We start from the raw sequence: 15,774 nt of genomic DNA, 5'->3' as shown, positions 1-15,774 counted from the left end.
GTCAGTAGGCTTTTTTGTGTGAACAAATTTACTCTTTTTCCCTTCGGCGCTTTTCCCGCTTACATTCGATCTGTATGTGATTATGAAATCTCACTTGCTTCCATACTCCTGAACTCCCCGGGGTATAGGCCCGCGAGGCTCTCGCAGTTATAAACAGCCTTCCAGTTCAAGCAGGCGACACTGCACCATGTGAGAACGGAACAAATACCTGCCCAAACCCCTCGTTGCTCGCTACAATCAGGTCTTCACCTGTGGGAGCGTATGTATTTATAGCCTTGTCACAGAACATCATAATTAGACGTGCCCATGAGGCAGCCCCAACCCATAGAGTTGTCACAGCTTGGGAAGCCCATTATTAGTACTGTGTCATCAGAGGGGCAGGCTGCAAGCAGGTAACCTAACACAGCAGTACTTTGGGGAATTAGCCGTGATTCCATTTCAGGGTGATTGGTTTTTCATCTGATGCTAATGCAGTGTTCTGCGTTGTTGCTCTGAAGCCTGAAGTTGTCTTTTTTTACTCCCAGAACAGGTACAGTTTCCACATCAACCAGATCGAAGCTGCTCAGGAGGAACTACTGTTATTTGGTCTCCGTAAAGTGCTGGTGTTCAATCTCCATGAATATTTTTGTTAGTGGACTTGAATGAGACTGCAAAGGTAATGGAAAGATTTGTTTTATGATCTTCATTCTGCCAACAAAAAAAAAAAGGTTTAAAGAGATTTAAACAGCCATTTCTTGGTCGACATGTGTTTTATGCCACTGCAGATCTAGATCTGCCTCAAACAGCCAAATTGGAGGTGAAACTGTCAGCTGAGAATTGAAATTCAGCTCCTTATTTACTTCCTTTGAGCTGCCCAGCACCCCACAAATTTTAGGCAGAGGTAATGGAGAGGGACACAGGACTGTTGGATTCGTAAGAGTTGACTCAGGCTGAGTAAAAGGTATTAAGTACTTGTTTAATTACGGAAGTATCAAGCTGATTACTTCTGTGTCAGTGCTGTGTGTTATTTCAAAGATAGAACACACTGATTTTATTAAAGAGGTTTTGCTGGAATACTTGTAATGAAAGAATAGGAAAAGGTAAGTTAGTGGATTTTTAGAATGGAAAGCGTTAAATCAAAACTTCATGTCAACAACTTTCCTTCATTTCTTGTTGTATGAAGTTCCTTGTGTAAGAAATCCTTTTCTTGACACTGTTTCGTGGTATGAGCTCCTTGTGACTGGGAACAGCAGAGGGACAGCGGTTTTAATCAGTCTTCAGTTATTGGAAACAGAATTTATTCCCTTTAGCAGAGAAAAAAAAAGAAAAAAGGGGGGGAAAAAAGACTTTGTCTGCAGTAGGGAGACAAAAGATGCCTTTTCTTGCTTGTTTGGAAATTAGCTATGGAGGGTTGCACACATGGCACATGCTCCCAGCAGCCACTCGGAGCCGACAAACCTTTATGCGTGATCTTTCTGATGGCCCGACTGAGTTTGCTTTTCTGGCCACAGGCTCAGGCGTGAGAAACGCGGGGTTCGCCTGACATTTATTAGGCAGGAGGCAAGAGGAAAAGGGGATGAAGATGGGCAGGGGGAGGAAGAGGCAGGGAGGGATGGAAGCCAAAGCTTCCAGCTCCCAAAGGAGCTGTGACGACCTGTTTTTCGTAGGTTGAACTCACAAGCTTGAAGCAATTATCTTTACTCCTTGTTAAGTTGAATTTACATATTCAAATGAACTCATTCCCTTTGACCTAGTTTGGCCAGCTTGAACTGTAGGCACAGTGCGGAAAGGGGAGGGGGTTTTCTCAAACTATGAATTCCTTTATTGTTGCTGGGATCGGTGGTGCGTATCTGGAGTGCCTGGGGTGGAATTTTTAGCTGTGCCTCATAAACATTAGGCAGTACTCAGGGCAGGATTTGCATTGCAGATACTTGTGATCCTGCCACCTCCTGTCCTGTCCAACACTCCCATCGTATTACTGCTTCTCTCCGTGTTCCCCAGGCTTCATGAAGTCAATTATTCAGGTTTTGCGTGTCCGACTCACTCTTCTATGTGGCATTGTGCCTTCTCCACTCTCCCTGAAATCCCACGGCCTCCTGTCTTTGGTTGTAGGCCTTTTTCAGTCTGAATTGGAAACTTTTTAGAGTGGGAACCGTCTATCAATCTGTATCTGTGAAATTAGTGCGTTATGTTTCTGCTGCTTGACCTGTGACATTTAATGAGAGCCAAGAGTAGAATACATGGGTGTGAGTGGTTGCTACTAGCCTCTCGTCACCGGGAGAGGAGTAGCAAAAAGTAGAAACTAGGCCTTTTGGATGGATCCTAATAAAGGCCTGGAAAATTCAGAAGATTGTGCTGAGCCGTGCAGATGAGCAGAGGAAGTCTAATTAAAATACAGACTCTGTGTTGTTCTCAGAAACTGGGCAACATTCCCCGTCTGAGCTCTGCCAGCATATCTCAATCCCGGACTTCAGCACCCACTGCTGCTCTGCTCCATAAGACACCCACTCAGCTTGGCCAGCGCATCTCCATCTTGATCTGTAACACCTCGTGCTGTTCCAATTCGGAGCCCTTTTTGAGGAGAAAATGCCGTCTCTGTACTAAATTGTGCCAAATTGCTTGGTTTTGGCCGCAGAACTCATTTTCACTTGTCACCTAACGGGATACCTGGAGAGTTTCATCTAGCACTGTCAGCAACACAGGAAAAAGAACATGTGAATACCCAGCCCCCTGCTAAGTCCCCTAATTATATAGAGATGTGTTAATAACAAACACACTTTCATGTCTTGGCAGTTGCAAAACCCTCCTCAGTAGTGCAGTTCTTCAGAAATAGAACTGCACAGGAAAGCTGCAAGTCCCAGTTTAAATTACTTAATTAGTAGCAGCATAGTCTGTACCCAGAATTAGAGTTTGGAAGAAAGGCCTAGTATGGAGCTGTCAGATGCCAGTTGTTTGGATGTTCTGCAGAATCTGAACCACCACATTAGAGAGATTTGCTGTTGCAGAAGTGAGTGTTTCTGCACAGAGAATCTCTTTTTTGTCCCACCCTGCCTCATGATTATAAATCTGCCTTCTGTGGAGGTCTCGCCATCTTCCATTTTTTTAAGAACTCAGCAGTAGGGAGTCAAATAGCTTTCGTCCTGGCTGAGAAACTAAGGCTGGAGCTGGGAACATTCAAAATTATGTGTTTCTTTCCATTTGAGCCAAATTGCTGGATTTTGCACCGCTGATCGCTCACACCCTGTGGTGATCGGCCTGGCTCCCAGCAGAATACGCAGGACCTGGAGCAAGTGTGAGCCACTGCATGTGCTGGTGAACGCTCTGAGCAGCGGCAGGGACTGCCTCAGCTCAGGAACAGTGAGTTCCAATTTCTGGAGCGAATGGTCCGGACCAACAGAAATAGAAGAACTAAAAACCTTGTGGGGAGAAGACGACTCAGGAAACGATCATCAAGAAAGAAGTGAGAAAACTTTGGCAAGAAGACGTCTTGACGGCATTTCCGTTCTTGCCCCTGTGAGATTCCATGTGCAGCTGTGCCAACAGCAACGCTGTCAGGTGCTGAGTGCTGCAGAAGAACAGAGCAGCTAAACCCCTATTATCTGTCAGGTTTGGCCCTGGAAACAGTCACGTAAGGGTTATTAGATGTATTGCTGGTGGCGTTGTGTGCTGTCCAGAAGAAAGGATGGTTCTATATCTTACATGAGCAATGCATATGGACAGAGCAGTGCTATACGTGCTTTCCTGTATCCTCGACTTCCTTGGCAAGAGAGAAGATGGATGACAGATACCCAATCTTGTCTTTGGAAAGGAACTCTGAAACCAAAACTCTTAAAATGTTCTTTAGTCCCCTAAATCCATGCAATTTACATAGTCATTGGTGAGCGTTATGTATGTCTCTCATGATACGTACTTTGGATTCTTTATTATATAGGTTATAATTTCTGTTTGCATCGTTTCAGCATTAATAGCAGGGTCAGTGTCACTGGTCTGTCGGATCTGACCTCACTGCCGTGACACAAAGGACCTTGCTAAAGCGGCATCGCTACCTCATCGTGTACCTCAAACAAACAAATTGGCCTACTACAACCCCATCAGCAAAATTCTGTGTCAAAAATATGACACTTATTTCTATTTCTGTTAAAGAAAACTCCTAAAAGCCGCCGGATCCCTGCGAAGCCTTTGATTTGCGGCCTTTTAGGCTGCAAGTGAAGCTCTTGCTTTGGCAGAAGGCTGAGGAAGAGAGATTTAGGCAGCTCTGGAGAGACTAGAATAGAGAAGCTGAAGTATTTGCTGTCCTTTAGGTCTGTGCGCTTGCAGCACCGTACACGGGGGTCTGTTGGGGGTACTTGTCAGTGGGCAGGATAGCGTTACGTCAGATTTCTGCGAGCATGAGGCAGAAAAGGTGTGATTTCTGGCTGAACCACACAGTTTCACCAGCAAATATGCCCTCTTACTAGTGTTGTATGAAAATAGCCTTTTTCTTTTATCTCTTATTCAGTGTGTATGGAATAGCTCCAATCTGGATCTCGGGCACAGGATATTAATGTTTATAAATATGTGAAGGGTGACTGTCATGAGGATGCAGCCAGGCTCTTCTCAGTGGCATCCAATGATAGGACGAGGGGAAGTGGATATAAGCTGGAACATAGGAGGTTCCGCTTAAACATGAGGAAGAACTTCTTCCCAGTAAGGGTAACATAACGCTGGAACAGGCTGCCCAGAGAGGTTGTGGAGTCTCCTTCTCTGGAGATGTTCCAAACCCAGCTGGATGCGTTCTTGTGTGATCTGATCTAGGTGGTCCTGCTCCGGCAGGGAGATTGGACTAGATGATCCTTTGAGGTCCCTTCCAATCCCTGACATTCTGTGGTTCTGTGTGATTCTGTGATATGTCTTTGTGAGGAGCGGTTCTCTCCTGCTGGCTTGGGTGCCGTTTTGGCATTCCAGTCACACGCGCTGCTGTGGAAGAATGATGTTGGGTGAGGACAACATACAGAGACAGCTGCATCAGCTACGTGCTGCTCGTCCTGGTAGATCCTGCCTTACAGCGTGTCCCTGGGTGGGCCCTTACCACACAGAGTCTGCTTACTCACAACAGCCCCAGGGCCACCTTCGCTCCACCCTCCTGAGCCTCGTCTCTTCGTTAGCACCTTCCGGAAGGTGAGCACAGACCATACTGCAACTCAAACCCCAGGAACTCAAGGCTGTAGCAATACGGTTCTGCTTCCTCAGGAACGGCTGATCTGCTGACTGATAGGATGTGCCTTACGCAGTGGTGTAAGCTAGACACATTTTAACGTGCCAACTGAAGCCCTGAATCAGATTTTGCAATAAATTTGTGTATTGGTCTACTGAGAGGCGGTTGTTTCAGAATTTCACTGGTGAGACTGCCAAAGCTATTGGTGTATTTCATAGTTTGTGTTGTGGGCTACTTGCAGGCATCTCCATGTCATATATTAACCAACACAACTCATAACTAGCGGTGTCTAATGAAGTTGTCTTCTGTAGGTCCGTCTACAGAGGTTTTAGCCGCAGAATGCTTTGACAAAGTTGTCCCTGCTATTTTCCTCCTGTGTGAATGACAGGAGGTGTAAGACAGGGAGTATTTGGTATAAAATGAAGCCAGTGGTAGCCATTGTGGCTGCACACGGAACCAGATTTGCTTTAATTGGCAGAAGAGGTGTCTAACCTCTTCCACAAAGAGGCAATGAACAGGGAAGTAGAAACTTCTCTAGAAGAAATGTGACTGAGCAAAGCGATACACGGGCATAACACTCAGGAAAAAATTTATAGCGCAAAGACGAGATGGAGAAGCAGGGGAGTGGTGAAACTGACTGTTTGAGGAAGGACTTGAACAAGATTTCAAAGAAAATATCATATGCTCTGGAAATAAAACTATAAACCACTGGAAATCGCAGAGATCAGAACACAATCTGTCCTGTTATAAATATTATTCGAGGTCTGGTTTTACTTATGTGAGCGTATAGATATTGCCGAGGCTCTGTGAGCATGAAATTCCTTTTTCCTTTGTAGTTTTGCGGCACCTGTAAGTCTTGTGAGGACATATTGCCTCTAGGCTAGACCATGTGTGTGACGGGGAGAGGTAGCTAACCAAAAGGGATTGAGGTGAAAACCAGGAAGATTCCCAGGGAAATTGCTTTGTGGTCGTACGGGTGACCAACCAGATCAGGCTCCAGAGGCTTCCTCTTGAAAGTCTGCATATGATTTATGCCGTCTTCGTTTGATGAGCTCAGAGATTATGCTTCGTTAATGCTGTGGGAGTGGATGTTTTCCCAGGATATCTTCAGGCTAATTGGGGTGGTCAAGCTGTTTTTCTCACTGCCGTAGAGCAAAGCACATCTGTCTTGTAGAAATGGCCGTTCTGCCTGTAGCACTGGTGGCTCACAAGGTAGTGCTCTGGAAGACATCGTCCAGTAGCTAAATGGGCTAAAGAGAAGAGAGAAGGCACTGAAAGCCTCTCCATGATGGACATATTGAGAAAGACTCTCCTTTATCTTTACAGAAGTCTAGAAGAAAGGAAACTGATCCTTTTCAGCCTCTGTTGCTGTCTGCGTTTCAGAAATGACTGCTGTGAAATTTCGCTTCCGAGGCAGATTATCGCATCGCTTTATTCTTCCCCACTTTGCCTCTAGCTGAAACATCATGCATGCAGAAGAAGACCTCAAGAGCAAGTGACTACTCCATCTGCTGTCTAGAGGAGGTGGTTTGTCTCTGAAGGAAACACTTAGGCTTTTCAGTGACTTGCTCCTGAGAAAGTCGTCTGCTAAACCCGCTTAGGCGGAACACTCGCTTTAGCAAAACACAGGCTTACAAGACCAGTTTTGGTTGCCCATCAACCTCAAAAGCTATATGGTGTAAAAAAATACTCCAGGGAAGAGCAACAGGGATGATTGTTGATCTGGGCCACCTTCTGTACAAGGAGAATCTGAATAAAGAGAAACACTTCATCTTTGAGCAGAGATGGTCTAGAGCAATGCCATAGAGGGCTAGGAGGCCTTCCCTGTCTAGAGGGTGACCAGTGAATGATGGGTCGGTGTCTCTATCCCAGGCACCACACTACTCAGGGCTGTCAGAGACGAGATAATGGGCTCCATGGGTCTGTAGTCTGACATGCCATGACTATCTTATATTCTGCTGCGGAGAGGAGAGGTGTTACTGAGCATGGTTTTTACTTCAAGTGAAGTCCTGAGATGCCGAAGAGCGAGGTGTGGGAGGAAACCTTTCCCAGACAGAGCTCCCGTATGGGAAAGGAGCTGATAACTCTTTGGAGGCTGCTACTGATTTAGCACTTAGCTGGCAGCCGAAGGTGAGAAAGACAGGTCTGGGCAGCTGCACAGGACACTCCGCTGGGAAAGGGCACAGCTATGCGCTAAGCACCTGATGGCCAGACTTAGAGATGATCAAAGTAGATGAGCCTGACTAAGGCCGTGCTACCAGATGAGGAGCAGGAGCCTGAGGACAGCTGGGTTTTCAGTGGTGGTGCATGTTACTGTCTCCGTCGAGTTCAGCTGGAGACGCAGGTGCTGAGATGCTTCGCGCTGTTGGGCTCTTGAGCTTTCAGCTGGGCGCCCATCCAGCCGTCCATCACTCCTTGGATCTTGTCCACGGGAAACCAAATGTGATCTGAGAGTTGCCACCACGGCGGAGATATCAAACAGACACCTGGCATTTAGCACAAACTGAGGTAAAGTCAGTCTGAAAATACAACTGGGTTGTGCCTTCGCTGCTGGGCGAGCGAGCCTGTGGTGGGGCTGCTGGCTGCTGCCTGAGGGCTGGGGTCACAGCCATGTAGATCAGCTCCAAACAAAAGGCAGAGCCAGATATTTGGGTGTAACTGTAGAAAAACCAACATGGGGCAGTTCAGAACGTCAGTAAATGGAAAGCCAAGACAGGGACTTTTATTTTCTCCACCATGATGTGATCGCGTGAGGAACAACTGAGTGATCTCTTCTGTTCTTTGTGGCACGACTGACAGATAATGCAAGGGAAGGCGAGACTTGCTTTGTTTTCGACTGTGAAATCCATGAAGGGATGTGTTCTTTGTGAATTAATTAATTTGGAGAAAATGGAGTTTAACTGTTTGACAAAAGATTCATTTCCACCCACTTCCCAGCTGGCACTCTAGTGCAGTTTAAACATGGACTGTCAGATTCCCATCAGCCTTCGACGTTGCAACTGAAATAGCAACTTCTGCCTCACGGGGTCCCGAGTAACAGTTATAAGCCCCGTGCTGCTCGTGGGTAACTGGTGGGAGAGTACCAAGGAGAGGCAGGGCTTGGTTCTGCCCTGCTTCAGACAATTTACTGCAGCACACCCACCACGGTAACAGAACGCGCAGGAGCCGGTGTAGTACCCAACGACGTTCTGCAGACAGGTGCAGCGACGTCTTCAAGACAGAAGCTGCGGCGGTTGGATCATAATCGCAGACTCATTAGTCTGCTAACAAGAGCTGGGGGAATAAACCTAAAATGAAATTCTGGTTTGCTGTAATAGCAGGCGACGGACACTTGCCGGCTTCCCGAGGCTGGGACTTGGCTCTGGAAAGGTGCATATCACCTTCCTGCTGATAATAAGCCAGTGCAAAGATTGTTAGGATGAGTAAACTCCAGATTCCTTCCAAACCCTTCAGATACTTGCAAACCTTGAGTTAGCTCTACCAAAGAGACAACTGTTACAGAGGCATTTACATCAATGTGATGCACTTGGCCCACAGCAGGTCTTATCCCTCCATGCACAGCACAGTGATGAGAGGTGATGGTGTCATCTGTTGCCAGTAAATGGAGTGGCAGGAGAGCAAGGGCTTTCCTGTTCGTGTCACCGCTGTCAGCAGAGTAAATATACCTCAAAATAGCACAGGAATGTTCAGCAATTGTGATCTCATGTGAAAAGTTCAAACTGTATTTCAAGGACAGAAGGTCTTCTAAGAAGGAGGAGATCGGATCCGCAAGGAGCTGTTGTACAATGCCGCTGTTAGTGCCCCCAAAATGCCTTTGGCTTATTTTCTGAAACGAAAACGACATGCTGCACCTTATATCTATATGACAAGAAAAGGACAGAAATGTACACAGCTGGGACCCTGAGCAGCCTTGCGGATCATCAATACACCAAGGCAACAGTGAAATGAGATCTTCATCCTGAGTAAAAGAAAACCAAGGAAAAGAGAGTATCAGCCTAACTGTGTGCCCACTTTGGGTGCAGTTAGGAGGAATCTGAGAACAAACTGTGCAAGATGGATTTACAGGTGCGAATATTTGCTGCTCCGTCAAGGGTGAGGGGCACCATGATTTACTGCCCACAACTACTTACACCTACAGATACTTAGATAAATACTGGACACGTGCAGCCCCCTCAAACGGCTGACTTGTGAGCTGCCTGGCAGAAGACTCTCAGATATTTTTGAGCAGAGGAGTCGGAAGGACACAGCGAGGAAAAGGACCTGTGTGTGTCAGACACAACTGAGCTAAGCCCCGTGAATCCAGATCTGTTCGTCTCTTCAGCTACCTAAAGCAGAAAATACTTTAAGATGCCTTTTGTCTGTTCTGTGCGTTTTGTTTTTCATCTGCAGTGTTACCCTGGAGACATAAACTGTAAGTTCAGTACCTCAAAAGCTGGGGCTCTGCAAGTGCCCTCGTCTTACTGGGATTCGCTTTGATGGAACAACAGCTGGTCTGTGCTTGGGAAGGGAGCTGTGGGCAGCCGTGGAAGAGGCGGTTTTGGAGCCTATCCAGATCAAAGTGACTGAGTATGTGGGTGCACCGGTGATGATTCAGCTAGGAGACCTCTGTCAGGACAGGGTGACCATTGCCTTCCTGAATTTAATGCCGTGGTAGTGCCAGTCCAGCAGCTGGGATGACCACGGCTCCTTAAATACAGCAGCAGGAGACAAAGCGAATTTAGGGGTGTCTTTAGGACTGTCACAGCTGGACATGGCAGCCTGGCACAAGGTTTGGTGTCAGGGTGTGTGTATACATTCAGTGATAGGGTTAGGAACATATGGACCTTGCCCATGTCTCCTTTGGGCAATATAGACTTGATCTGTTCCTCAGCCTAGAGCACCAAAAGGGGAATTTACTCACTTTTTGGTACCTGCGTGGCCCAAAGCTGATGCTCTCAGCATTACCGCAGCCAGCAGTGGTGGAAGAACTAAGATGAAGGGGAAAAGTGCTCAGAAAAACCAAACCCTCCTATCCCCAGTACACCAAAGACCACCTGGAACTACCAGCAGGAGATCCTGTCAGTGGTAGACCATTTCTAGTGGATAAATCACACGCTTGGAAGCTGGCAGAATCTGTTGAGCAGATAAATTCTTGTTCATACAGCCCAGCAGTGGAGAGTCACATATTTCACTGAAACCAGGAATACACACTCTCACTGCAAGTGTAAGACGAATGAGACTTGGAGGACGGTGAGATACGCAGTCTCCTGGGGCTCGCTCCGCAGCACGCGGCAGGAACGTGAGCCTCCCAGCCTGCCGTGGAGCGGGAAGCAGACTCTCAGCCCCGTTACAACCCTGCGTAAACCAGCCTTCTGTCATCACAAGACTGGCTTGCACTCACCCACATCCAGCCTCCCACACAGCACGCACGAGAATTTTCGTAATGGCAGGGCAAGAAGGAACAATCTTCCCGAGCCCGGAGAAAATGCCTGTGGTGCCAAGCGAGCGGAGTTCGGGTGGTTTGTGAAATAAGGCTGGTGTTGCACGGGGTGGCTTGGCTGTGCTGGGAGTGCCACAGAGCAGATCTGTAGGAACATAGGGCATGATGCGAGAGATGTGATGTTTATTTTTGCTGCCTGAGATGAATGTCGCAGGAAGGAATATTACAGAAAAAAAACCACAAAACATTTTCCAGCAGCAGGTGCTGGTGCATGAGCCTGGGTATGGCCTGAGGGCACATCTGGCCAGATGCTGCCGGTGCCCACGCTGGGGAGAGCAGGGCTGGGACGTGGCATGGTGCTGCTGCTTCTTGCTCATAGGGCGCCCTGGGTTTCTCATTTTCTTTTGGGCCAAATAAAACGTTCTGGTCAATTGAAATCCTTTTTTATTTCATTTATGATTTCTTTTGCTGACTTTCTTCCAGCAGTCACAGTATGGTGCTGAATGTCCCGCGGGTGTAGCTGGGTCTGGCTCTGATGCTGGGGGCCTCCTGCAGTCCCTTGCACTGAGGAGGGGCAGAAGTGGTTCCAATTTTCAAGTGTTATCATGGCAACCAGGAAACCTTTGCTTCCTGGGGATGGTGTTCCCCATGGAGGAAGGCGAATTTCTCCAACATATCATTCTCCTGACAGCATGGAATCCCTCAGCCAGCCTCTTGCAGCAGGCCTGGCATCTCAGGAGGTGTTTAATGTCCAGTCTTCTCTTTCTGTCTAATGACAGGGCCCAATCTCTTTCTGGATCTCCTGGGGATATGACACCTCATTTTCACCCGCTTGGAAAGTAAAATAACAATCGTAGATGAGCTTTATTTTTTCTGCCTATGCAACATAATTTGTATCATGAAGCTCCTATATTCCTGTCCTGCACTAGGAGTAGTACTTTGTCTTTTAAAATTATAATAATCCTAAGCAAACTCCCTACAGAAACAAAACTTGTCATTGCTTTGCCTTTGAACTCACAAAAGATCTCTCATATTTCTTCTCCTAAAGTGTGTGATGCTCTGTGCCGATGGGTCGAGGAGTAAGGTCCCGGGGCAGATCAGTCTGCGGTGTGGGCATGGAGATACCTGGAACACAGTGCCCGGAGCACGGTGAGATGAGAGGCTTCAGAAATCCTCCGTGATGATGGTCCAAGAAGAGACCGGTGAGTTATTCTGGCTGTGAGATGCAGTCAGACCTTAGGTGATGAGCAGAGACTGGGGTCCAAGAGAGGGATCATTTCTTTACTCCACACTCCTCTGGTGAATGCCAAACTCAGGCCCCCAGCAAAACCTCCGTCAGCAGAGCTCGCCTGTATCTGAAGTGCCCAGCGGTTGACAGAAAGCAGTAGGCGGGCGAAGGTTTCTGCCTCTGCTTGCCAAAATGCCACTGGCCTTGGCTCAAGGTGCAGAGAAGCTCCTGCTATTTCGGGCGCTGCCGGGATTAGTCCTTGCGAAGCGCCAGCTCCGTACGTTGGGCAATGCCTGGCCGCTCGCGTTACCTGGCAGGAATCTGGGACCGCTGGCCTGGCGGGCAGGGCAGCACCCCAAAAGCAAGAGGGGTGCCTGGGCTGTACGTGCCCACCCGGTGCTCGAAGTGGCCCATCGGGCCTCGTCCGGCTGCACGGCGCCGAGCAGTCCGAGTCCGGCTCGTCCGCGGGAGAGGGCGCTGCGGGCCTGCGCTGCGCAGCCTGGCGACAGCGGGCAAAGCAGACAATAACAGGCAGGAAACAGGCAGCGGGGAATTCACCTCCGAGCTGGGAGATTTCATTCCTTTGGAGGGGGAAAATCAGTGCTGGAAACTTGATGTGAAACAGCCCGAAGAGGGGAGGGAATAGATCATCTCTAACCACTTGTGAGAAGCAAGGAGCCTGTGAATTATCAGATTATATTTAGTGTGGAGATCTCTGTTTGCCATGAAGGATGTTTTTGGTGGATTAATGTGCTTTTGAGTTCAGTTGCTGCTCACTAGAAAGGGTGGTGGGTTTTGTTTCATACAATCAGATTTTTTTTTCCCCTTCTTGTTCTGTTTTGGTTGTGCCTGTAAAATATCCAGTCCTGAAGGCTGTCAGTAGGAAGGCATGTTAGAAATGGTCCAAATCTATGTCAAAAAAGGTGTATCGTGTCACAGGCATTTGTTCTCTTCCCATTTCCATGGAAACATGCTAGCATGGACTTCGGTGGTGTCAGGCAGAGCAGCCTGGCCCTCCAGCCTGGAAGGATCTAGTGGACTCTGTCCAGGAGGAGCTGCTGGCAACAGCACACAGAAATGTGGCTTGGTCTCGTCAGGTCTGGAGAGACCGGGTAGCCTTTAAAATAACAGTGCTAGATGTATCGCATCAGAAACAACAGCTGGAACAAACACTTGGCTCCCAACTTTCTCCTTCCCATCTTACCCTTCCACATCCCATTGCCCCGTCCGGTCCCGCTGAGAAAACAGCGTACACCACAGACTCCGATTTTTAATTTCCTGAGGGGGGTGAAAGGGGTGGAGAGCACATCTTATGGCGAGCGACAGGCTTTTTTGTTCTGCGTCAGTCCCTTTATTAACCCCCTGCTAGATCATTCGCTCTCTCTGCTTCGCCGCCCCCGCTGCGTTAGTGATGAGAGTGTTTGTAACAGCGGGTCTGCCTTGGGAGATTATGGGGATCCCGTGGACAGGGAGCAGTGGGCTGGCCGGCGTGTGCACACAGATTGCTGGCTGCAGCTTTGCCTCCATCTGCCCTCTCCACCAGCCTAGATACCTTTTATTATCCCTGCGGCGACAGCAGTTGCATGTCTGATCCCCCCCAGCCACCCCATAGCTCTCCGTCGGCAGGTTGCATGTCCCACCTGTGAAGGCGTGTTGCGAACGGGTAGGAAGAAGGTTGAGGTAAGAGCATCATCCGCTCTCCTGCACTCTGCTGTCCTTCAGCTTCCCCTGGCCCCTTTTATTTGTCATACAGCTTAGGCAAAAGCAAGTGTTTCCACTCAATTATCTTGTCGCTTTCCCCTTCTGTATTTAGGCCCTCGGTTCCGTAAAACATTTATCCCAGACATGGGACTGAAGAGTTTACGGGAGCAATCTAGATCTCTCTGGGCAGTTTGTTTCCTTTTCCTTTTGGATCAGACTGCTGTTGGTGGTTGATTATTCAAACAAATTAATTTGGGATGCACACGCAAGTTCTAATTAGCTGCAATTATTCACTTATTTCCTCCCTGCTTCCCTCCCACATCACTAGAAATTCAAAAATATCACCCTAACACAGTGTGCCTTGCAATAATTATCCCCCGGGCCAATCTTGAACCTCTCAATCTACAATCGATACCTTCATCTGTCAGCCACGATTAATTAAACGGAATCCCACGTTCAAGGCTTTGATTCATATCACCCCAGAACAGCTTACTGCGTATTATAATCCAGACGTGGTTCTAATACCGTCCTCAAGTGAGAGGGAGGAGCTGACTGATAGATCAAACTCCGACTTCATTAAAAAGCCGGGCGATACAGGAACTCTCATTGTAAGGCAAGTGATAAGTAAGTGGGACCATATTCTCTAGAGCCTGACTGCTTCATGTGGGAAAATAACGCCGCTGAAATCAAAGATGGGAGCAAGGGTATTGCTCTGTGTGAGGAAGGGAGGCAGAGTCAGGCCCAGCATGATCATTTTTGATGTCTGCACCGTCTGCGGGGGTGTATTCTCTTCTACGGTGGCTTCTTTTTTGGCCAGCGGTTGCAATTTTGGAATTTGATACAGTTCTGAATGGTAATTCAATATCCAAAGGCTGTTCTGAGCTTCCTGCCTCTGGTCTGTGGTGGTCCAAGCCAGAACTCCAGAGATGCTGTAACAAAGCTTTTAAAAACATTAAAAATGTTTTACTTGAGATGCTTCTGATGCTTTTAATAACCCTCCATTCTACACATGGAGTGGTAAAAGCAAAGAGGAATGTTAGGCCAAGCCATGCATAGCCAGGAGTGGATCCAAGATTCATGGCTCCCTCTCCTCTTCGCCGTCTTCCTCAAACAGGAAAGGAGGTCAGATCTAAAAGGGGTGATTTGAATCTGTTCCAGGTCTTAAACCTGAGAGCCAGTACCCTTTTTGCTGACGCTGACTGTGTGTCTCTCCTAGGATTTCCGCCTTCATATTCTTTTTCAACTCTGATTCACAGTCAGGCTCTCTCTTTCTCAGATGCCTGTCCTTTCCACCTTCACCCTCTGGACTTCAAAAGCCTCAGATCCAACATCCAGGAGTCTGAGAGCCACTGCTGTTATCCGCAAAGGGCAGGCAGCTCAGCAAATCTTCAGGCGATGAGACAATGATTTCCAACTTCAAGCCACCTGGAAGAAAGCAGAGCTGATGATCTTGCCAAGAGTCATGACCCCAGGACTGGGAACAGCAAATCTAACTATGCTTGAGCTCTCCAGCAGTCCTCGGTGTCCAATTTCATCAGTGCAACTATCTGGGGGTTTCTAGGACATGCCACGTCTTCCAAATGATAGATGTGTTTTGTTTTCTGTCCGTGTAGGACAAATGACTTCAGAGCCGTAATCAAAGGGGAGTAGACAAGCTGCGTAGGTCAGCTCAGGATTTGTGCTCTGTGTGTTAAGAGGAGAGCGCAGCGTTTGTAAAGCACAAGCAGGAGCTTGTTGCCCGTGCTGCAAATGTTAGGCTTAGCCTTCTTGGCAACATTTACACCTCAGGATGGTTCCATAACGGAGGGAGGGAGTGGCAGGTATGTGAAACCTTCCACTCTGCCCGTGTTCGTATCCGGCAGGGGCTGGAGCCCGGCACCGCAGTAACGTTGCTGGAGGGAGCTGCAGAGCTGACCACAGCCTGGAGAGGCACGCTGCATGTAGCTGCTCCGATTTGGGAGTTCATTCCAGTTCGGTGAGGCACGTGGTGCTTTCCTGCTCGCTGCCTGCACAGGGTTCTAGTATTCCAGCTGTACCAGCGTTCCAGTTTGCGTCCAGAAATGATTAAAGCCGGAGCATTTGCTAGGCAAATTTCGTTAAGTTTGATAGGACAGTCGATTAGGGAAGAGAAATGATAGCTGCAGTGTGGTGGTCACCAAGTCTGCCTCACTGACAGAGCTCACTGAGAGTTTAATTCACAGTGGCTTTGCAGAGGAAAAACCAAGATGTGAAACTTGCAAAATAAATAATTTC

This window comes from Tauraco erythrolophus, chromosome 14 (genome assembly GCF_009769465.1).
Source record: "Tauraco erythrolophus isolate bTauEry1 chromosome 14, bTauEry1.pri, whole genome shotgun sequence".
Classification (NCBI taxonomy): domain Eukaryota; kingdom Metazoa; phylum Chordata; class Aves; order Musophagiformes; family Musophagidae; genus Tauraco; species Tauraco erythrolophus.
This window is presented reverse-complemented; position numbering follows the sequence as displayed.